Source organism: Ursus arctos, unplaced genomic scaffold (genome assembly GCF_023065955.2).
Source record: "Ursus arctos isolate Adak ecotype North America unplaced genomic scaffold, UrsArc2.0 scaffold_13, whole genome shotgun sequence".
Classification (NCBI taxonomy): domain Eukaryota; kingdom Metazoa; phylum Chordata; class Mammalia; order Carnivora; family Ursidae; genus Ursus; species Ursus arctos.
Window position 1 is genome coordinate 23,765,162 of NW_026622797.1, and position 25,823 is coordinate 23,790,984.

General features: G+C 33.8%; 1 long non-coding RNA gene across 1 annotated transcript; it reads right to left on the reverse strand.

The window, feature by feature from the left end:
- Nucleotides 1–358: 358 nt before the first annotated feature.
- LOC130543505 (uncharacterized) lies at nucleotides 359–24,756 on the reverse strand. Its single transcript, XR_008958884.1, has 4 exons — nucleotides 24,645–24,756; nucleotides 18,038–18,159; nucleotides 3,099–3,253; nucleotides 359–1,492 (listed from the first exon to the last, which is right to left on the reverse strand). It is a non-coding gene; the product is annotated as an uncharacterized LOC130543505 (long non-coding RNA).
- Nucleotides 24,757–25,823: the final 1,067 nt, after the last annotated feature.

The following is a 25,823-nucleotide window of genomic DNA, read 5'->3' on the forward strand; positions in this document are numbered from 1 at the left end:
ACAAAAACCAATTTTAACAGGCTGCTTCCTAATGCTTTTGTTAGGTTTTATGACTTTACGTATTTGGCAAGTACTAAATACGTATTAAATGAAATTCTGGGGAGCAGTTCAACTGATTTAAAGAACTAGGCCCTAGCTTTTCAATTTTTGAAGACAATTTTGAGTGAATAGAGAGGAATTGACTTAAACCGATGCTTAGTTTCTACCTTTAATTCTTCTATCCCTCAAAAATAAGTGCTCTCTCTGTGTCTTTACCCATTATTTGGACATGGATGAAAAAAGGAGAAAAGGAAACACAGTAATTTTAAAATGAAATTTATTTGTTACCAAGTGTGCATATCTTACAATACTGAGTTTTTCCAGGAATTAAATAAAAACATACATAATAGCAAGTTGTTGTAGATTCCTCCCAAATGTTTATTGGATTGAATCAGCACCCATAAAAGGTTGAAAGAAGAGCCAAAGAGGAGGAAAAGACAAATAATCAGTAAGGAAAGGTATGCCTGTGTATAAGGAAATAGTTTCTAAGTACTGTAAATACCTCAAAGAAAGCTGTTGTGCTCAACGCACAAGGATGGTAATCCCACCAGCACCACCACTATTTCTTGTTTTCAACTCAGTCCAGCAGCTTTCAAAGGTGAGAAGAGCTTTGCAGCTCCCAGGGACGAGGTGTGGAGTCCCACTTTCCTAGCACGATGGCCTAATTACTCTGAGCATCTGACAAACTCGAGACCATCCCCGTGCTAACCAGCAGTAGCCAGTAATTCAGAAAGGGGAAGGCAAGGGTGCAGAGTGGGAACAAAAAAGCGAAAGTAGCCCTGTGCTCTATGTAAGCCTCAGTGCTTTGTTGCTGTTGCTCCAGCAGTCTGTAGAATTCAGATTGTTCCTTCTTCTCTCCTTATATGGACATGGCACCGTTTCAAAAATAGCCTGTGCTTTTTTAGACCTTTAAAGACATCATCAATCATTGTCTTCTATGGTAATGCTTCAATTACCCAGGAGGAAAAAAAATACAGTAGCCATGGAAGTGACGTCCTGATGTGCTGAAAATCCCAACTAAGAAAGGGCAGTGTTTGCATATTAGCCATGTAAGCAGTGTAAGAACTGTGATGAACCATTAATAAGCCTCTCTCATGCTTTCTAAGTATTCAGGAAATGTGCTGCCTGACAGGCCAGATCTTTATAGGATTAGCTTAATGGTTTGTCACTTTCTGCATTGCTTGCTGCCCTTCCGCCTTTTTTATGCTGAACAATATTGTAGTGAGCTTTCTGTGCGGCCGTACAAACCCGGGGATTCTCCACGATGAGCGCCCCCATCTTAGGCACTTAGAGTTCATCCACGTTAAATGACATCCTGCAGCTGTCACCCTCTTACACAAATCTCGTTGATTTCTTACCGCCAAGGTGGCTTCAGATTGGCCACTCCCAGGTGATCACCAGAATAATGAATACCCAAGGGCGATGCTCCCTTCACTCCATACCATTTGTATCTCTGGAAAATGAACACATGCAACATGCAACGTCAGCCCGGAGAGGCACACAGGTGCAGCTCGTTTGAATGTAGCTTATGTCAGGCTCCCATATGGTAGCCAAGGAGTTCCAACACATGTTAGGGGGAAAAAAAAAAAAAGGCATAGGGTAAAAAATTATTTTATCACACTGAGGTGCAGCAAAGAAATGTAGGAGTGTTTATAATTAAGATAAGCTATTTTTCTAGAGCTCCTTATGCCAACAACAAAAAATATTTATCATTTAAAGAAAAAGGTGAATTGTGGTTTTGAGTATCTAATGAATATGAAATATTAAGAGGACAGGTTCCATCTATTGATATTTTCATTGATATTTACGCATACCAACGCAATGTATACTGTGGCATTACTTTCAATATGAAAGATTTCACACTGCAATAAGCCTGTAATTAGCGTTTTCAGATTATCATCTGTGACTGCTTTATGATAAGTACACCAATTCCCTTGAAACGTTTGAGGTGCCTACTGCCTGCACCACTGATTTTATGAAGGTTCACAATCTGTGAATACCACAGAATTTAAACTCGCTTTATATGCCATGAAAACCCCTAATATATACCACCACAAAATCACATTAGATGGCTCCTTACTCCTGAACACATATACACACATTATTTATGGTGCTGTAGGGTTTCTTTTCCAATTGTTTCAATTTGCCTCAAGGGATTGATAATGGGATAAAGAGCTTTTCACTACTCAATCACATATTATGAACCTCGTTTGAGTTTGTAATGACCATTAATGCTCAGTTTGAAAATATTGTTGACTGCAATCCATTTTCTCCTTGAATTTCTGCTATGGTTTCAATAATCTGTGTTTTGAATATTATGAGGTGTTTTTCATGGCAATAATGTTTTGGATTTTAATGATTGGCTGGGAAATTGTGTAGAGATAATTCACTCTATTTTAGACCTTAATGATTTATCATCTTTAAATTATAAAATCAGAATGAAAAATAATTAGCCCACATTGTATCACCAAGATCATTTGCCAAGACAAAGCTAACCACAGCTCAATATCTATCCCAACATACATACTATGAACAAGCATAGTTCTCTTCTAAAGGCTAAAATTCTAAAAGTCTCTGCTAAATATAAAAGCTAAAATATTTTTGAATATTTTGTATTCAAAGATCAGTACTAATTTAGTTGGTGGCTGCTACAGGAATTTATGATCTAAAAGTCACCTAACATTTATAAGACAATCAAAATAGATTTCAGATAACAGACTAAGGCAGATATACAGAAATAGAAATGAAAGAAGAAAGAAAGAAAGAAAGAAAGAAAGAAAGAAAGAAAGAAAGAAAGAAAAGAAAGAAGAAAGAAAAAGAAAATCCCTCTTTCAAGAATTTGTGATGGATAAACCAGGATCTGGTGGGAGAAAAATCCAAGATTCTAAAAATACTATGAATTATTATATAAATAGTGACTATTTAAGATTCCATCATTTATTACGGAATGCATCTCAGTGATTTCTGTTAGATTCACAAATCTTTCCTGGAGTCATCAGGAAAGACCTATTAAGTCTAGATTCATAAATGAATAGAGAAGAGAAAATTTCCCTACTTACAGCTCCATTCTAGGAAAAGGAGACTTGTTAAAACCAATTTAGAGCTTGAGAAATGTAGCCAAACCTCTGTCAAACTAGAACCATCTCTTTGAAAAGTGACACTTTGTGATTCCCATGGTATCATCTCTCCAGGTTCTGTCTTAATCAGCACTGACCTGTCAATGACAAGAAAGAATCAAATGGTGGATTAGAGTGGGAGCAAAATAGGATGAACATTAAAAAAAAAAAAAAAAAAAAAGGTTCCGGAGACAGGCAAAAGCGGAAGATGATATACCAAATACAAACAGTCCTTAGGATATGTAATTAGATCAGAAACTCAGCAAGAATGTGTAAGGGGCCCAAAGTGGTAAAGAGTTGTGAATCAGGGCCGCTGCTATTTGTCTCCAGGGTCTCTGGCATAAAAACCGGGCCTTCATCAAAACAAGAGCTACTTCACTTTGTTGCAGTATGGGATTACAACTCATCATAAACATTCAATTACTAAATAATGGGGGCATTCATTGTAGACAGAGGTTGGCAGGAACATGACTTAATAGAAATGGCCAAGGCAGAGACATGAGGAAAAGGGCAAGCAGAGATGCTGAAGGCTTGTAAAACTGTGTGAGTGGACTTAGCAGCAGCCAATTCATGTATAAATGCCAAATCATGAAGAAAGATCATTTTTAGACATTTAGACCTTGGTAGGCTTCTCAGTACTGAAATGTATTTTACTTTATTTTGACATCAGAGTCATTTTGAAATATGTAAAATTTTAAAAGAGATGATTAAAACAGCATGGCATTATGTCAATAAATAGACGCGCATGCACTCGAGTTCCTCCTATGCGCGCGTGCACACACACACACACACACACACATTCATCTCTACTCAAACCCCTATTCTTCATTTTTTTTCCTTCCTACAATAGGATTTCTATGATTACTGGTTGATAAAATGGTCAACTTTTTTTTCTAATTTTTCCCATGTTGAAAACGAATAGAGTCATGTAAACATGTTTATTTCCTTCTAGTGTCCAGCTGGTAGGACAAATTAATGGTTTATTAAATAGAAAGACTATGGAGTTGACAGACCTTATATTCAAGATCATTTTCTGGATAATAATCATAGATTTTTTTTTGATTGTAGATAACTCTGTAAATCAGGGCAAAGTGAAAATGATTTCTTTACTTTAGAGAAAGAAAAAAGGTCATTTTTATTCCAATTTTCTAAGGACACTGTTTTTCTACTTAGGTTCTCCCTTTCTGTGCCAGGCCCAGGAACACTTAAACAATGTTGAGGGTAATATATATATATAGTACTTTGCCGCAGGCCACGCAGAAGTCAAGAAAGTTTTGATGGTGGTGTTCGTAGGGTCAGTTCTTATACTTAATGTTCATCAGCTGATAGATTATATTTTATTTCTTTGGATTTATTCCTTGGACTTTGGCAGATTGTTTTCTGAATTATCCTTTGATCATAGAGTAAATTAGATTTGTTTTCTAGTTTCACATATTATCCATCTGTTGCATGAGACTAATTATATTAATTCACATGTCTCTCCTATTCAAAAATTTGATTTCCTTTTATAAATTTTGCCATTAACAAATTAGGTGCCTAAGAACACTATATATGAGCTTGACTTTCAGTTTAAAAGTTTCTATTTTGAAAATGGAATGTGATTATTATCTACACCATTGGGCCAAATGTCCTTTCCTCTTTGTTTGTATTAACATTTATGAGGGCAAGCAATGCAAGTAGCTACCTTGAATATCGCAATACTTAACCAGAGGTTTTATGTTTTTTCACAATATTTATTAGAGCCAGTAAGAACACATATATTTAGCAATTTTGAGTGTTTTTCTTAATTTTGGCCTTTACAAAAAAAAAAAAAAAAGGTTAAAAGTGTAGTGGAAAGAAGACCTGGAATATGAAGCAGATGAAACAAACAAACATCACTATATTTTATTTTTAATTTGATGTTATTACGTTTGTTGAGAAGCTAAACCTAAAAGAATAATTTACCTGATCTGAGACATCTAGATAAGGAGTATCCAGTAAGGAAACAATATATTATTGATTGCTGGCAAGTGGTCCTTTTACTCTATTTATGCTTTTGGACTCTGTACAATATTTGCTACACATACCTTACAATGCAGCTCCCCATCCCACTGTCTCCCAACAGTGGCATCTAAGAAATGTTGTTCAACCAAAGCTGATTCATCTAACATTTATAACAAATTTATTTTTAGTATTTCACTTTCCTGAAAGTGCACTTAAAGTACTAGAGAACTCAACAATTCTTTTAACTTATCAGAAAAAGTACAAATTGTCCCAATATAATTTTAGTATCCAAAAAATTCACATATTTCAATTTTTCTCATTTAAAGGCAATCTATACATGGCATATGTGGTCATTTTCTTAGGCAGTATACTTGAGTGACCTACCTATCACATTCTATAGCAATGTCTCTTTTTCATTTTAGTGTTTACTCTATATTTACTATATAAAATATTATATTTACTATAGTAAATATCAGACTTCATCTAATCCCTAGATGGAAAATGCAACTATCAAAAATACAATTTGTTGGGGTGAAGCAAAATAAAATCATTACATTCTAATTAATTTCTGATCTTTCATTGATTCTATTATATAAACAACTTGATTAAATGCTATAACTCAGAATGATTTATTTGTGTTTTTTTGTGAACCTAGAATATTCAAAGGAAACAACATATGGCTGTAGACACAGCAAATTTTTAAAATCTGATATTTAGTTTATCTATTTGTTGTTTTAAATAATGGGATATATTTCAAATAAAGACACATTCTTATTTTTTTACACTGTCTTTTGAAATCTGTGGTATTTGGAACTCCAAGAAATAACCTACCAAAGTTGATTGGGAACCTATTTTTTTTCTTTTTAACCAAGTATACATGTATACACATATACACACAAATCGGTCACCTCTGAAGAGTACTAAGAATTCTGCTTTCACTAAGCAACACTATACATTTAATTTGAAGTTTGTTTCCATATTCTTCAATCAGTTGACAAATCAGCAAACTTAGAAGTTTCTTTCTATAGTATCAGAAAATTAACTCAACCTACTTCTATGCTTATCATGTCCGCTAACACCTTTAGTTCTAATAATAATTTACCTAGATAAACTAGTAAAGTGATTGAGAATATAGATGTATTTATGGCTATTAATTCTTTAAGTGCATCCACTGAACACAAAATAAAATGAATACTGATAAGAAGCCTGGCTTTTTTTTTTTTTTACTTGTAATCAGAATAGAAAAGAGGCAACCAATTAAATAATCAGCTTAAACATGCTGTGCACGAAGGGAACCATGTTTCCTTAATTAAATAATTTAATACAAAGTTCGCTCAAGTTAAAAATATTTTAACAAAAATATTCTGTACTTATTGTCTTTTGAGTTTGACAAAAGAGTGCAAAATCTCAGCATTCAGATTTTTTTAGACACTCTTCAGGATACTGAGTGATACCTGCAGTAAGATTCCGTGACACAGTTCGTAGGAAAACTGATTTTATATCTTCACAATGGTACAACTAGAGAGATGACTATGCTTAGTAACACATTATTTTAAAAACTGGTATCTGAAGAAATTGGAGACAAATGTTTTCCTAAATGGTGCTTTAAAAAAATTAGGAATATCCAAAATTTGAGAATTTCCTTAAAAAAAAATCTGTAAATACAAACATTTTTAAATCTAATTGGAAATTTAAAAAATACTTACCTTCAGGGTGCCTGGGTGGCTCAGTAAGTTAAGCATTGAACTCTTGATTTCTGCTCAGTTCATGATTTCATGGTCATGAGATCGAGCCCTGTGTTGGGCTCCATGGTCAGCATGGAATCCACTTGAGAGTCACTCTCTCCCTCTCCCTCTGCCCCCTTACTGCTTGCTCTCTCTCTCTCTCTCTCAAAAAAAAAAAAAACTATCTTTAAAAGAAATATTTACCTTCAATATTAGTAATACCACAGTCTCAGTGTCCAAAATACCCCAGAAGTTATTACTAGAATTCTTTTGGAACTTCAAACCATGAAATGGATTTGGGCCTCATAATTTAGATTGCCTTGGGAGATAAAGAGTATATAAACATTACAGCCTCATGAGAATCCATCTCAGTTTGCATTAATATTGGGACATTTGGAGAGTTCTAATAAAGAATTTTGAGAATATCAGGTTCTTCTAATTACTTCTTAATCTGAAATGTGCTTTTAATATAACATATTCTTAAATATTATTGAAAAAATAGCTGTATTGAATTGAAGAGTTATTAGTTTGAAAATTATATGGACCCATTATATGATAGATTCTTTGATTAAATACGTGTTAAAATTTGAATTCTCTGTGAGAAATCAGTTAGATAGATGATGGGGAAACAGAGCTAAAGATACAGTCAGTTTGCTATAACAGAACATATGTATTCCTAAAAATTACTGTGCTGTGCAGAAATCACACAATAAAAACCACAAGGCTTATGAGAAAAGATGAAGTTAAGAATACAACACTCAGAAACTTTGTTAGTAACACACACACACACGCACACACACACACACACAGTGGTAAAAGTCTATTAAAATAAAGCACTGTTTTTTCACATATGGAATGATTAACAGATGCATAAATATTACAATAATTTTGGCACTTTTTCCTTGAAAAAGACCAGAAGTTTGCTTGGGGAAGTGGGTGTGAAAGGGATTACAGCTTGTGATTATTATGAATTGGTAGAAAGAGGGTTATGTGAAATCTGATGGAAAGTTGTAACACCAGCTGGGGAAGTGTGGCTCACAACACCACAGTAAACAGTGGTAGCTGGGAGATGTTTGAGGCATGTGTCTATGTATTCCGTGTATTCCTATGCAGGTCAGTTCAGCTGGGGGCAGGGTTTTTTTTGTGTTTTTTGTGTGGTTTTTTTGTTTTTTTTGTTTTTTTCTGTTTTCAGGTATGGTTTCTTGGAGAATAAATTGTGCAGAAACAAAAGCAAAATTTGCAGTATGCTCAAATTGTTCCCTAATATATCAAATGTATTGGAACAAATTCATGCTTTCAGAACAAGTGTTGGAACAGAACTGGCTGCATATCTTCTTGAACATAATTTCTAAGATTTATAGGTAATAATGTAAAACCTTGGGATAATTGAATTAACACATTTAAAATCCTTCTATAACTAAACGAAGTGTTGGCAAGCTTTTTCTGTAAAGGGCCAGATAGTAAATATATGTATTGCTTTGCAGAGGATAAGGTCTCTGTTTCAATGAAATATGAGTAGCAGTGCAAAACCAGCCACGGTCAAGGTGGAAATGAATGAGTGTGGCTAGGTTAAATAAAACTATTTACAAAAACAAATGCAAACAGAAGTTCATAAATGTTTGTTTCTTATTTTTATGTGCTATAGAAGGCTATAACTTTGAGAGATGTTACTACACTGACACATGTTTTGACACTTTAAGAAGTTATAAATGGGATGGATGTGACTGGCAAAAGGTTTACCTCTATTATAATATTTTCTAGCCTGCTAAAATGCTTATGTATGACAAGCAGTTTACACCATATTCTCCATTTTTCTCCCTGAAATAGAAGTTGAAAGTTACTTTGTTAAAATTTATAAGTATTAGTGTTTGAGGCCATCCTAGGAGCAATGGTGATAGAAAATACAACTATTTATGTATGGTAACTGAGTGATTTTTTTTTTCAAGGAAAAGAAGGGAAAGCTTGTCCCCCCCAAAAATATCAATTTATCTAGAATTTGAGAGAGCATAGCAAGGAAAAAACCTGGATTTTTTTTTTCAAGGTATACAGGGTTTGGGGAAATGTAATTTCATTTTTCTTATTTGTAATGGATAAGTCTGAAAAAATAAAAACAAACCTAAGAAATAGGTTTAAATTTAAAAAAAAAATTGCCCCACTTTTGGGCTTATTCACAAGATAATTATATAAAAATTAGAGGGAAAAACTTATGAAATATTTACTGGAAGGCAGTATGTTGATACATATATAGAATTTGTCTTTTTCTTGTTAAAATAGTAAATTGGTCTTAGAAATCTTAACATGGGCGAATGAAAAGTATTCCTTAAATCCTAATAGATGGCTATCAAAGGGGTAACAAATCCCACCTGAATGATTTCTTTGTTTTGTGGTGACTGCATCAGTGCTTGATTAGTACAAAATATAACAATAAACTTTTAAAACATTGTAAAACAATAATTTAAAAAGGCTTCTCACTTGTGTTAACCCTTTTATTTTTTTTAATATTTTATCGCTTAAATAGACGTCCAAGTGACTATTTCTCATGTGTCCGTGAGCATATTTAAAATGTCAGTCAAAACTCCTGTCAATTTTTATTTCACCGTATACTGTTACTTTTACAAAAAAAGGTTTTTTTTTCTTTTGATGGACTTTTAAGATCTACTCTCTTAGCAAATTTCAAATATGCAATAAAGTATTACTAACTAGAGTCATCATGCTGTACATTACAGCCCCATGATTTATTTATTTTATAACTTGAAGTTTGTGTTTTTTGACCCCTCTCTCCCACCCCACCCCACCCCCACCTAGGTAAGCATCAATCTGCTTTCTATCTTTGAGCTTGGTTTTTGTTTGTTTCATTTTTTAAGATTCCACATATAAGTGAAATCATGCTATACTTGTCTTTACGTGACGTATTTCATTTAGTATAATTTCCTCATGTTCCATTCATATTGTTGCAAATGGCAAGGTTTCCTTCTTTTTTATGGCTGAGTAGTATACTCTTGAATATACATACCACATCTTCTTTATCCATTCATCCACTGATGGACACTTAGGTGTTTCCATATTTTGGCTATTGTAAGGAATGCTGCAGTGAACATGGGAGTGTTTATATCTTTTCAAATTAGTGCTTTTGTTTTCTTCACATAAATACATAGGACAATAGCTGGATAATAATGAAGTTCTATTTTTAATTTTCTGAGGAATCTTCTTACTGTTTTCCATTGTGGCTGCACCAGTTACATGCCTAGCAGTGCACAAGGGTTTTCTTTTTTATATAATCTTGCCAACACTTGCTATTTCTTATCTTTTTGATAATAGCCATTCTAACAGGTATGAGATGATATCTCATTGTGGTTTGATTATCATTTCCCTGATGATTAATGATGTTTGGCATCTTTTCATATACCTATTGGTTATCTCTATATCTTCGTGGGTAAAATGTCTATTCAGATCCTCTGCCCATTTTCTAATTGGATCATTTGTTTTTATGTTATTAAGTTGTATGAATTCTTTATATATTTTGAATAGTAACCCCTTATCAGATAACTTATTTGCAGATATAATCTCCCATTCAGTAGGTTGTCTTTTTTTTTTTAAGATTTTATTTATTTATTTGACACAGAGAGAGAGCAGCAGAGGGAGAGGGAGAGGGAGAAGCGGGCTCCGCACTGCTGAGCCCGATGCAAGACTCGATCCAAAGACCCTGGGATCATGACTTGAGCTGAAGACAGACGCATAACTGACTGAGCCACCCAGGTGTCCCGGTAGGTTGTCTTTTCATTTTGTTGATGATATCCTTTGCTGTGCAGAAGCTTTTTAGTTTGATGTAGTCCCTCTTTACTTTTGTTGCCTTTGCTTTTGGAGCCAGATCCAACTCTTTTGATTTTACCTTCTCAAGATCAGGATCAAGAAAGAAAAGAGAGAAAAGAAAGAAAGAGAGAAAGAAAGAAAGGAAGGAAGAAAGAATATATATGATGTCTAACATATATATGATGTCTTTTTTTAAAAGATTTTATTTATTTGTTTGACACAGAGAGAGAAAGAACACAAGCAGGAGGAGTGGCAGGCAGAGAGAGAGGAAGAAGCAGACTCCCTACTGAGCAGAGAGCCTGATGCAGGACTCGACCCCAGACCCTGGGATCATGACCTGAGCCAAAGGCAGACACTTAACCAACTGAGGCACACAGGTATCCCTTCATGATGTCTTTTACCTCTAAAACTATCTTAGAGATTTAACAAAGAGCTCCAAGAAAATTTAAAAAATTTAATATTTCACTTTATAAAAATAAATGGTAGAAATAATTAGGTTTGTTTTGTATGCTCCATATTTCTCAATTAGCTCAGCACCATGTTAATGTTTGTATGGGGAGAATTGTCAGCTCAAGAGAGATGCTCAATTTCAGTCTTTCCAAAATTAAGTTTGTATAGGCAAAATAGTGTTGATATGAATATTTCAGGGATTGTATGTTTTATAAGAAGGACCTATAGATTTATAGATGTCCTCATTGTCCATAGGACTCTTATCCTTAGGGTAAGCCTTTACCGAGTCCTTATAAAATAGTTATATATTATACTCCAACAGGAAATTGTATGCTCCTCCATTCTGATATCAAAAGTTACGATAATAAATTAACCATAGCCTTGCCGTTTCAATATCAAACAGGTTTTTACCTCTCTCTGATGCTTACCTGGAGGCTCTGCTGTAAAATACAGGCTAGAAGATCAGGAGATCCCAGAATAGAATGCAGACGTGACAAAAGACACCAACCTATCACAAATGTATAAGACAACTTGCTGAGGAGGCTATGGGAAAATTCAGCTGACCTAAGTAATTCTGGAAATGGTGAGTTACTGTAAGATTAAAGACAAAGGGAACTGTGAATAAGAGCCACTAGTCAAGTTGTTTCTTGTAAGGGTATGTGTTGACAATTTTGGAACCATTGTTTATGTTAAGTGGAATTGAACAAATACAAAAATGGATGGTGTGAGACAGAAACCAGGTTTTTCATTTGGTCTGAGAGATTACTGATTAAGCAAGGCAGAAGGCTAAAATGATCCATGTAGTTTAATGGGTGAGAGTGCAAAAGTCAGTGGGAGTGTAGTTTATTTTAATATAAATAGAAATGGATGAATACAGAAATATTTAACTTATGTGTATGTACATGGGTAAATATATGCACACGTGTTTCCCTGCTCTGTCAACTGAAAAGGCAGAGAGGCAACAAAACCCAGTAGCCCCAAACATACCTAGTAACCTGATATTGGTTGCTAATACCACTCTCCAGTTGAAGGGACCAAGTGGATAGATGGCTGATTGTAGGTCTGGAGCAGGACATGTACAAGATGGCCATGGAACAATTTGTAGTGTCTTAAAGTAAGGAAGTTAGGGGCTCCTGGATGGCTCATTCAGAGGAGCACATGACTCTTGGTATTGGGTTCATAAATGTGAGTCCCATATTAGACGTAGAGATAACTAAAAAAAAGTATATTACAAAAAATAAAATAGGGGTGCCTGGGTGGCTTAGTCGGTTAAACCTCTGCTTTTGGCTCAGGTCATGATTTCAGGGTCCTGGGATTGAGCCTCTCGTTGGGTTCCCTGCTCAGTGGGGAGCCTGCTTCTCCCTCTCCCTCTGCTGCTCCCCTACTTGTATTCTCTCTCTGTCAAATAAATAAATAAAATAAAATCTTTTAAAAAATAAAATAAATGAAAGTTATAAATACACACAGGCATGTGCACACACACACACACACACACACACAGACACACAAATGATGGGGCTATATATCAAAGGGACAAGAAACCAATTAAAAGAGGCCCCAATGGCCAAGGGTGGAACAATTTGGGCAACAAAACAAAATGCTGATTAAAAAAAAAAGAAGAATATCAAAATAAATGAAGAAACATACTGTATTTTTGGATCGGGAGGCTCAACATAATAAACACTCTAATTCCTCCCAAATTGATACACAGATTTACTACAATACCCAGGAAAATCCTAACATTTGTGTAGTTATAGACAAGATGATTCAAAACTTTTAATGGAAAGCCAAAGGAATTTGATTTGTTAAAGCAATTTTGGGGAAAATATAATATTGGAGAAATCAATCTATGCAATTTCAAATTTTATTATATAGCTGCAGTAGTCAGAACTGTATGGTATTGGTGAAATGATAGACACAGATCAGTGGAACATTAGAGAACCCTGAAATAGACCCAACTCAATATGTCCAACTGATTTTTGATAAAGGTAATAAATTCAGTGAAGAAACAGGCTTCTCAATAAATAGTGCTGGAAAAGATTGGACATAGATAGGAAAAATAAAATAAATGTCAGCTTTATATAAAAATTAACTCAAAATGGATCATACACTTAAATGTAAAAAACTAGAAAAAAAACTATAAGGGAAAATATTCATGATCTGTATCTAGACAAAAAATATAAATTGATATCAAAAGCATAACCCATAAAAGGAAAAAATGATAAATAGGATATAATGTAAGTTAAATATTTTTACTCTGAGAAAGATGCTGTTTAGAGATGAAAAGACAAGCGATGGACTGTAGAAAATATGTCCAAGCCATATCTCTGACTCAGGACTACTACCAAGAATATATAAAGAACTCTGAAAAAGCGACAGTAAAAAACAGACAATCCAGTTATAAACTGAGCAAAATAAATGACAGAGCATTTCACTAAAGAGGATATACAGATGGCAAAAAGCACATAAAAAGATATTCAACATTATTATTCATTAGACAAATGCAAATTTAAAACAATTATGTATCACTATGTGCCTACTAGAATTTCTCAAGTAAAATATAATGACAACGCCAAATGCTTGTGAGGCTATGGAGAAACCCTACCACTCCTATATTGCCAGTGGAAATGTAAAATGATCTGCTACTCTGAAAACAGTTTGTCAAATCTTAATAAACCACATATGTAACCGCTATATAACCTGGCAATTGTGCTCCTGGTCTTTCATCCCAGAGAAATGAAAAGTTGTGTTCACACAACAACCTGTACATAAACATGTTTGGGATAGTGCCACAGTGGAAGTAACCCAGGTTCCCTCAATAAGTGAAAAAAACAGACAAACTGTGGTTCCTCCTTACACTAGAATCATACTCCGCCGTAAAAAGGAACAGACTGTTGAGACACACAACTACTTGGATGAACCTCCAGAGAATTATGCTGAGTGAAAAACAAACAATTTCTAAGAAGTTAAATATGGCATGTTTCTTTTTATATAACATTCTTGATATTATAAAATTATAGAAATAGAGAATAATTGTTGACCAGAAAAGAGGGGATGGACGCACAAGGGAATTGGTTGTGGCTCTTAAAAGGCTAACAGAGAGAAAATCCAGGTGATAGAAAAGTTCTGTGTCAAAAGTGGGAAAAGAATGCATGGGATTTCTCTGTATTATTTCTTACAATTGCATGGAGATCTACTCTTATCTCGAAATAAAAATGTAATTGGAAATAAGATGTAATATAAGACAATGGCAAAAGTTAACTGCACTAAATATTGAATATCAAGATGATTAAATGACTAAGGAATAATGGTAGCAGAACACATGGTCAATATTACATACTTTAGCAAAGTATTAATAATTTAAGCAACAGAATGGGAAAAAATGGAAGAGGGAGAAAGGATAACAGTAGCAATCATGTTATTTCTTATAGCAATATTCAATAAATGATCTAAAAGTAGTTAAAACCCTGTTAAGAAAACCATTAAAAGACTGAACTGGTTTTGTTAATATTAAAAGGGTCTTTTAAAAATTGTATCTCTTGACATAGAAAACATTAGTTAACATTAAAATTCAACATTCTAATCCTCTTCAGGTTCATTTCAGTTGTTTTTTTGTTTAATTAAAATAAAAATAAATGATATATTTTATTAAGTAATATTATAGGATAACTATTACTATTATAAAATCTACATGTGTACATAAAGTAAATTTTAGAATGATGTTAATAACATGTGGAACCGAGTTATTTGTGGATGCTTTAATTTTGAATCCTATGTATTTATTTATTCATCTGTTTTTCCCTTTATAGTTTTATGCAAGTTTGATTTGAAATTTAAACATGCAATGTGTGCTTTAAAACTATGTTTAAGATAGAAAATTCTGCTTTTTGTTATTGATATTCATAAGACAAACTGAAGCAGAAAGATGATTTTAGTATGGGAATTTTATGTATCTCTCTCCTTCCATCATGAATACATTCCGTCAAGTCAGTATCAAAATATGCCAAATATTGAAATTTTGAGATTTTTCCGGTGCAATAATTTTGATTCCCTGGGAAACTATCAAGCATTTTGTCCTGTCTTACTGAGATAGATTTATTCATATCCCCAAAGAAATAAACATATAATTAACAATTACATTACAGAATAGATTCATATTATAGAATTGTTTTTATAGTGAACGTCCTTAAATTCTCCATTGACTTTCAGCAAGCTCCATTGAGATATACCCCCATGGGGAGTTAAAACGTTATATAATGAAAAATATATTTTTAAAATTTTTAATTTAATTCCAGTTAGTTAACATACACTTATATTAGTTTCATTTTTATACACAAATAATGAAGCATCAGAAAGAGAAATTAAGAAAACAATCCCATTTAAAATTGCACCCAAAATAATAAGATACCTAGGAATAAACCTAACCAAAGAGGCGAAAGACCAATACTCTGAAAACTATAAAAAACTGATGAAAGAAATTCAAGACGACACAAAGAAATGGAAGAACATTCCATGCTCATGGTTTAGAAGAACAAATATTGTTAAAATGTCTATACTACCCAAAGCAATCTATACATTTAATTTAATGCAATCCTTATCAAAATACCAACAGCATTCTTCACGGAACTAGACCAAACATCCTAAAAATGTGTGGAACCACGAAAGACCCTGCATAGCCAAAGCAATCTTGAAAAAGAAAAGCAAAGCTGGAAGCATCTCAGTTCCACACTTCAAGTTATATTACAATGGTGTAGTAATCAAAACAGTATGGTACTGGCACAAAAATAGACACAGTAGAAAACAATAGAACAGGATAGAAAACCCGGAAATAAACCAACAATTATATGGTCCATTAATCTTTGACAAAGCAGGAAAGAATGTCCAATGGGAAAAAGACAGTCTTTTCAACAAACGGTGTGGGGAAAACTGGACAGCAACATGCAGAAGAATGAAACTGGACCACTTTCTTACGCCATACACAAAAACAAATTCAAAATGGATGAAAGACCTAAATATGATACAGGAAACCATAAAAATCCTAGAGGAAAACACAAGCAGTAACTTCTTTGACATCAGCTGTATCAGTTTTTTTCTAGATATGTCTCCTAAGCAAGGGAAACAGAAGTAAAAATAATGAAAAATATTTTTCTTAGAAAAAATAAAATCTTCTTTAAGGAACGTTTTAAAAGTATTTTTGAATTGAGATAACTATTACTTAATGAGTCACATTGCATTTTTACCATAAAATGATTTTTTATTTGGTTTGTCTTTTTTTAATCATTTAAAAGAGCATGTATTTTTCTAAAATAAAATTGATGTGAGAGATATAGGATATTTGACCATGTTTTCTAGTCATTTTAGGAAAAACTATTGGCTCTATCTAGTGCCTAAATATCCCACTTATTTTTTATGCATTTTTTTAAGCCCAAGGTTTTTGCCATTCCCTTTAATACCAAAAGTTCATTTTATATAATAGCTTTTAAATGTTGTTTATGTAACAGCCCTAGTTAGCACAGTTATTATTGTTTATAATTAATTATCATTTTCTTCAAGTCTTTCTTTATGGTCTAATATTAGGTCTTAGTCTCAAATAATTTAAGAAGTGTCGTTATGAAAATCTATTACTTTTTAAATAAACTATTATAACTTCCTACCATGGGATATGTATTTATTTGTTTATATGTCTGGAAGATTTTAAGGTTTAATTAACATTCCAAATGTCATGCAGATTACAGTAGAGCACAGTGGAGAAAGCAGTAGAATAAGCAGATTGTAATATCAATTTATATAATAACCCTGTTTCCTTGATTAGTTCGACTCCAGTGTTTTAATTGCCTCATTTCTAACATGGAGGTAATAAACCTTTCTTGCAGTGATATATGATTTCAGAACAAAAGGAGATGTTTGAAAAAGCACTTTAAATCTATATATTTAATATTAATAGAAATTATTACTTATTATGATGGTAAGTATATGCAATGGGCAACTGGGATATTTTATTAATTGAAAATAACATGACTACACATTTTTTTCCTACTTTCAGGGGCAGTTTTCCTATTTGATACAAGATCAGACATTTGAATACGTTAATTTGATATTGATATAACTTTTCAGGAATAAATAAATTCAGTATTTTAGAGCCAGAAATGTAGTCTTCTAATAAATCATGATTTTTGTCTGGTATTTCCTCCTTTATTTCTTAATCTAAACTTTGAACAAACTTAAAAAAATTTGCAGGTGTATCAGGGAAAGATGCCATTTTGTCATTTTTGGAATTAAATTACTGTAACAATTAAGAGCAAATGAAGAATGAAGTTGAAATCAAACTCATTCTTAATTACCAAATCTTTTAGAATTTACATAAAATTACACTCAACTAAAGTCATCAGTTTTGTAATCAGTTTTGATATTTTTTGTTTAACTTCATCTGGGAGCAGGGTAGAGTGCAAAATTAGTATATGTTTAATTCTACAATTGAGTTCAAAGAAGTTAGAACAGAAAATTATTCATAGTGCAAAGGGATTTTCTGCAAAGAATAATAGTCCAATTAAATTTCCAAATCTTTAATACCAAGAAAGTATACAAATTGTACATAAATCTAGAAGGACAACTCTATCTTGGGTAGGCAATGGCATCTTTTAGTGTCCGGGATGCCCGCAGCTCAAGCTATTCCCTTAAGAGGAGAGCTTTTCTTAACAAAAGACTCCCTCCTAGGGTGTAGCCAACTGATGCTTTCTCTCACAATTTTAAGCATCATTACAAGAATAAATTCAGCATGAATTAACTTTAAGGTAGCAGGTAAACCACTATGGATCAAAGTCTAACATGTTCCACAATAAAAATTTTCCAATGACACTAAAAGCTCACCAATGAGAAATTGAAAAATTCTAGAGCTTTACAATTTCAGATTCTCACCTAAGTGCTGAAGTTACCCAGGTCTCTGTTCTCAAGGAGATTGTAGCCAATTGCAAGAGTTGGAAATTTTAAAAGATAATTCCGAAACATGAAAGAGGCTTCAATGGATAGACAGCAAAGTCCTGTGGGAATACACAGCAAAACAAATTATTAAGGGTTGGTGGTCAACGTCATCTTAACAGAGTGTAAATTTTTAAATGCCTAAGAAGTCCAGATCACTGGATAACTACAATTGTGCATGTGTGTGTGTGTGTGTGTGTGTGTGTGTGTGTGTGTTTATGATACACAGAGTAAATGTACACTGCTCAGCAAGTAGCCTGCTTGCTTGGTCACTAATGTTGACCTTTTTACTAACCCTGCTGTAAAAGATCTTGATTATACTTTCCAAAGGCTGCTTTTCTTCCCTTCTCTCCCATGACTGGCTTACGATCTGATAGTACAAGCTGATTACAACAAATCCTCTAAGAAAAGATGGCAATCTACTCATCTACAGTCTTGAGGATATTGTATAGCTCGCAGCCCTCTGTGCACTCTTTGTGCAGAAGGTGCCCTGGCTCCAATGTAGGCAATGCTATTGTTTTCATGTACAATAGTACTGACTTTGACATAGAGTATATGCCAACCGACATTATTATTTTCCTTATAGTTTGGTTTATCTTCCTCTAAAAGTATATGACACCCAAATTGTTCCCCAGTTAACTTATTTTTACTGTTAGATGAGCTCAGGAGAGGTTATTCTATAGAAAGAATGAGATAATTAGATGGGCCTTTTTGTAAAATCATATAAATGAAAGGAAGAATGTAGGGTAGTTTATTAGCAATCTTCTCACCTAAAGTTCAGGGAAAGTAATTCAGTATTAATGTTAGAATGCTTTCATATTAAATATAACCCTGACTATTTTATAGAACATTATTTCAGCATACGAGAGACTAAAATATAAAAACACAACTAAGATATCCATTCTAAATGAGTGCAGAATAAGGAAATAAAACGAGCTATTTGAATATGTCAAGGCAGTTCCCTGGGTTTTCCTATGTGACATCTCTAGAAATCTTCATGAGAAAAATCATGGCAACTTTAAGGGCACTGATGCATAAAAAGGAAAAGTAACCTAGGACCAGTCATAGAAAATAATTTAAGTCCTATTACACCACCAACAACAAAATAAAGCCAAAACTAGTGTTTAAAACATTTGCAACCATGACAGACAAGAACTACGCTCAGTAACACATAGAGAGGTAAAATTGATACTGCAGATGTAGTAAAAATTGGGCAAGCAGCATACTCTACTATTCTTGTGAAATACATGCACAAGTTTTCCTTTAAAAATATCAAAACACAAATAACATTTGTTTTGGATATGAAGTCTCAATGCTGTGAAAATATTAATGATCTTTCATTTATTTAATTATTATCAACTCTTTGGAAATGATTCTGATATTTCACCTGGAAAAATACAGAGATGAGAAAAAACAAAAGAAAAACATCTGAAGAGGAAGATATTACTAGTCATAAAATAAAGCATAAAGTTACATTATTATAAAGAATATGGTACAGGTAGAGAAATAACCAGAAAAGTCAATTAATACTTTTTAAAAAGAAGTGTCTCCAAATTTATATGGGAATTTAGTATCTAATAAAGATGGTATTTCAATCAGTGGAAAAATTTTGGATTATTCATTACAGTATTGGGAAAACTGAGTAACCAGGAAACAACACAATTTTCCTTATAATAAATAATATTTGAAATAGAGCACAGATTTTTTGAAGTTTTCTCCATTTCATTCCTTTTACTATGAACATCCATGTTTATGAAATTCAATTTTACAAAAATAGATATAGAAAGATCTGAAGATTTTACTTAATACCAGTGAACTAAGGAGTGTGTGATGTTTTTCTCAGACATTCCTATCACTATGGAATATCTAATGACATTTCTTTTTGGTCAGTGTTTTATAGGAAAACTCAAGGCCCCATACAATTATCTGTCTCGTCTGTGTTTTATTCCCGATGATCCACCTACTTACTCTTTTTTATTTGAGTATAGTTGATACACAGTGTACAGCATAGTGACTTGACAACCCTATACATTAAGTCGTGCTCACCACAGGTGTACGTACCATCTGTCACCAGAAACACTATTACAGCATCATGGACTATATTCCCCGTGCTGTATCTCTTATTCCCATGACTTATTCATTCCATAATTGGGAGCTTGTAACTCCAACTCTCCTTCACCCATTTTGCCCATTCCCCTACCCCTCACATCTGTCAATCCTCAGTTCTCTGAATTCATAGGTCAAATGCTGGTCTGTTTGTTTGTTTGTTTACTCATTTTTTTTTTTTTTGCTTTTCCACATATAAATGAAATCATATGGCGTTTGTTTTTGTCCGATTTACTTCACTTAGCAGGATACCCTTTGGGTCCATCCATGTTGTTGCAAATGGCAAGATTTCATCCCTTTTTTATGGCTGCTTTAATAAATATTAACTCCCTAGAAATGGGTGACTTATGTATATAAAAGTTTAACAGGTGAAAATATAAATGGTCAATAAACTTATGGAAAAAAAACTCCTCAACTTTATTCATATTTAAAGTGATGCAATTTTAAACAATTAAGGAAGTCTCCTTTGCCTATTAGATTGGTAAATGTTAAGTAATAGCAAATATTGCTGAGGATTTTTAGTTGAGCCTAAATTGCTGTAAACTTTTTGAAATGAATTCATTGATTACTACCCAAATAAAAAAGAAACACGTGATCTTTTCGTTAGTAGGTAAGATATTTACCCTTACAAGCATATTCCACTATTTCCCAGTGTCTGCCTGTCCTTTGGTGTGTCCTCAGGCCTGGCTGGGTCTTGCTTAAATCTCCTGTTTATATGTGATCATCACCCAGGGTCAGAGACAAAAGGCAGGTGGGGTATGGGCGGTGGGCTTGCCATCCACCATGCATCTGGCTACTTGCTTGTCCAAGTTGGCAAGACCAAACTCTCTCATGGAGTGGTGTGAGTTCTACACGTAATGGATAGAGGGAGATGACTATTTGGCTTCAGATTACAGCTGTGTGCTTCAATATAGCTTTGCCAGTGAACCCCAAACTTGTTGGGGGCATTTCCCATCATTTGGGGCATTTCCCATCATTAATAAATGCTTCTTTTTATTTTCCATTTTCCCTGTGTTTCTCTTTACCATTAGTTAAAACACATTGAAGGGACAAATGGTTTGATATCCCAAATACTTCCAATTTAATCCCTTTCTATACATTTATCTATAGGTACATTCATATAAATGCCTGAATTTATATGTATAGAATCCTGCTTCCAACATTGTTGTAATAACAAGGCATAAGAAAACAGTGTTTATTATTCAGGGACTAGTCAAATAAATTATGATGTAACCTTAAAAAGGGATACTATATGATTATTTTAAAAGCATAATGTAAATTTATATGTAGTGATATGAAAATATTCATTATGTAATATGAAGAAAAACAGCAAGGTGGAATACAGAAGTGTAACATGATTCTTTACATAAAACACACACACAGGCACACACAAAACACACACTCACACTCTAATCTTGCATGTTTGCTTCAGGGGTCACAATTCCCCAGCTATCTTTCAAAGACCTGGCAAGTATTATCAATATCTGTTGTCGCTAAGTAAAGAAATAAGAAGCAGTGGTAGGATGTAGGATGAATTTCACACTTAAATGAATTCAAATTTAGTTTTAAAATTTAAACTACCATATTGTCCATACAAAACCAAGAACACTTTGCCTCAAACTGCCTGTGGGTGAATCTTGATATAGATATCCATATTCATGGACTACTTCTAGAAGGCTGCATGAAAAATTCTTAACAGAGATCAATATTTTGATGGTGAAAGGTGACCTTAATTTTATACTTTATACTCTTCTGTGCAGATTTTACATGTTTTACTGTCAGCTTGTATTTCTCTTACATAAATGAAAATGCATGATAAGCCAATGAAATATCTTTGTTAATATTTAAAATATACACAACACATTTGACTAAGCTTTATTATAATATTTATAATGTTCTCTGTTACCTATAAAATCTTTATATTATGTGGCTTTATACATATGCTATCTATATGATATTACTTCACCTGGAATTTTCTTCCCCTCTTCACACCTTGATAGCTGGTAAACAATATTCATTCTTCTCAAACTTGCTCATGACAAGTTTGCTCATGATAAGTAGCTTGTTATTCCAACTTTCCCCTTCCCCAATAGGGGTGAGTCATACCCTCTCCTGTACACTTCTTTATGCTGCATGCTTTTTTTTTTTTTTAAAGATTTTATTTATTTATTTGACAGAGCGAAAGACAACCAGCAAGGGAGGGAACACAAGCAGGGGGAATGGGAAAGGAAGACGCAGGCTCCCAGCAGAGGAGCCTGATGTGGGGCTTGATCCCAGAACACCAGGATCACGCCCTGAGCCAAAGGCAGACGCTTAACGACTAAGCCGCCCAGGTGCCCTATGCTGCATGCTTTTATAAAGTACACGTCACATTGAGTTATTATTCATTAGAATGTGTCCTCTCTCTCCTGTAGTCTGAAATTTCCTTGAGAGTAGAAACAATTCTTAATTTTCTTTACTATCCCCAGTGCCATGCAGAATGCCCCAAACAAAATTGGTTCACAATAAAACTATTCAAACTAAGACATTTCCTTCTGTACTCTGCAAATCATCCCTAGAATCTACAATAGAAGTAATAACTTCTCTTTAGTGAGGCCTTACTATGCTATTTCTTAAGCACTAGATATATTTCATGTTATTTAAGACTCACTATAGATAATTATTAAGCTAGTTTTCCAGAAGGAACTTGAGGTTCTGAGTCATTAATTTACTTGATCAAACTAGAAGATCTAGATCCTGTTTGTGACAGCATGGGTAAGGATTTGACCCCAGAATAAAGAGAATCATAAAATTCCTCTAAGATACAAGAAAACATTAAGTAATGCTTTAAATTCTGTTTTGCCTCAACAGTAGAAGAATGAGGCTTTGGAAATAACAAATTTGAAAAGACAAAGTTTTAAAATAAGCATAAATTAAGTTTACGTATGTAAAAAAAGTAGTAACAAAAATCCAGTGAATACAAATTAATTTATTTAGAAAGCTATATGTAAGATATCTCACCATCATAAAATATACTGTAATATACAGTATTAATTATCGAAACGTGTTATAAGAAATATAGTTTTCCCAAGAAGATGGTACAGAAAGATAAGAAAAACAGATTACTGACATAAAAATTTTTAACCATAAAAGGATGTAAATCTATAAGGACTAAAGATATTTCAAAATACACTTTTCAAGAAGGAGGATTACAGGAGTCTTCAAAATAGGAAACATAACATATATAGCTTATGAATATAACTGCAATAAAATAAGGGATTCTAAAAAATAAAATAAAATGTCCTTTATCAAGGAGAATCAGCATGTAAGTCATAGTACCATAATTTCAGAAAAAAGAGGAAAAGAGTTGAAAACTGGTTTTATTAGGGCACTTTTATTTTAGTAATGGAAATATATGTTTTAAATAGAATGAGAATTTTCAAATAAAAGAATGCATAAAACAAAACACTATGGTGATAAAGCTGTGTTTAAAAAGTAGAAAAGAAATGTAAGAATTGTTTTCAGTCTCTACCCCAGTATTACTATATTTAAAAATCCTGGCCAATGTAATTCCTTTGGGTCCTCAAGGAGGATGATATCTTATCTAGAATAGAAATTTATATTTTTGAACTTGAATCATGAAATTCTCCTCCCTACACTAAAGATGGGGTTACAACTTTATCTTCTCCTCTGTCCATACTGATCCCAATTGTGATGGAGAGGTATAGGCAAATCCTTATTGCCATTAATTGCTAATTGTGAATATAAAGACATAAGACATTTGGAAGATCACCAAGACTTCTGTTTCTCAGTATATTTATATGAGAAAGCACCCCCTGAGAAAGGCACTACTCTATACTAAATGACCTGTTTGGGGCCTTAAGGCACTTCGTCTCCAAGCTGTTTAGTGGCCTGTGTCAAAAAAATTACTTGTTTCAGTCCAATTTCTCTCAACTCAATAACCCCTAAGCCTCTCAAAACAAAGCAAAGTTAAAATGATTTTCAATTGCTTTGGACTGGGATGTGTCAGGCAGTCACCAACATTTCATGGACATCAATAGAACCAAGCGCTCACCCTGAAACCTTTCTCCTTTTCTCATTAATCAAAATTCCAATGAGCTGATTTCTTTTTTAGTCTAGTCTAGAAGAGATTTATGAGGAATGGGATTTTTCTGACTCGTGACTTTGAGCTAAGTATGCTGGATATATATTCCTGGGAAAAACAACACAACTAATCATCCCACTTAACTCTAAATAATGTATTCTTGATTATGTAGTATATTCCCAAAGTCCAGCAATCAAGAAGCCTGACCGAACTGAGCTCATGGCTTTCTGTTCTGGACTCTATTTTTTAGCGAATGACTTTTCTCAGTGTGGTTTATTTAGTCACACATTCTAATATCAGTTCATGGTGTCAGAAAGGTAAAAATCACAAGAATTAACGGTAGAGGATTTCACTTACTCAGCCGCCTGTCGTCACCTGTCAACTTTCTACCCATTCATCACCTAGCCTGTCACACTTGACACAAGCTTCTGAAGGGCCGGGCGAAGGGGAGGCGGGAGAGGCTGGATAAACGTCTTCATGATCATCTTTAGCTATGTCACTAGCTCGGCACTCTCAGTATTTTAGACTTGCCCGTGACAGCTTTTCCACTAGAGCTGAAGCTGCATTCCAAATTGATATTTGTGGCGGCTTGGATTCTGGGCTGGAGCGATGCCTAAGGCAAGCCAAATTCTGCAGTTTGATACCAGTAAACAATATGATCTCTCTTTGTGTTTATGTGGATGAGCTGGAGTGGAATGAGGGAAGGATAACTTCAAATGACAGTTGCCACAGGTGATTAATTTTTTTTTGTCTTTTACAGATTTACTCTGCCTACTCTAATTTCAATTGGTGTTCATAATGATCCTTTCATTTTGCGTAAAAGCTGAAGAGATGCTTTCAGTCATGAAACAAATACGCAGGCAGGAGGGCATCCACAAAGAGGATGTTACTGACTTGCTTAAAAAAAAAAAAAAAAAATTGCTGTGAGATATTTCCTCTTTACTGATCTCCACCTACCAGCCCGTTTGTGCCCAGGAGATGCGACTGTGCTGCAGCTGATTGGAGACAATCTCGGGAACAAGTGATGCTAGCGGGGTGAGGGATGGAGAGAGGCAACATGAAAGTCTTATTAGGGACAGAACCCAGACACAGCTAGACAGAGAAGGAAACATATTCCAGCTCCTTGTTTCTAATTGTCATCATGCAAGAGTAACTTAATCCCACTGGGGCTCAATGAACCAAGGGAAAAATGAACAAAGGATACTGCAAAGGGCTATCGTGAGGATATTATACTTCATATGAACGCGTTTTAAAAGTTACAAAGCATTATTCACGTCTTAGTTAAATATTATTAATAATTATCTCATATCAAAGGGAAACCAACTGACTGATAAATGAGCCTTTACACTTGGCCTTGGGAATCAGAAAGAGTACAAAATCTCGTGTTTTAATAACTTTACTCTGTTTTTTATGGTCTATTATTAGTCATCTTTTAGGTTTCCATTTTGGGATGTATATAAACACGAAAGCAGTAGCATTAGTATATATCAAAATATTTAAGTAATGCATATTTAGAGAAGTTGGCAGCATAGAAAT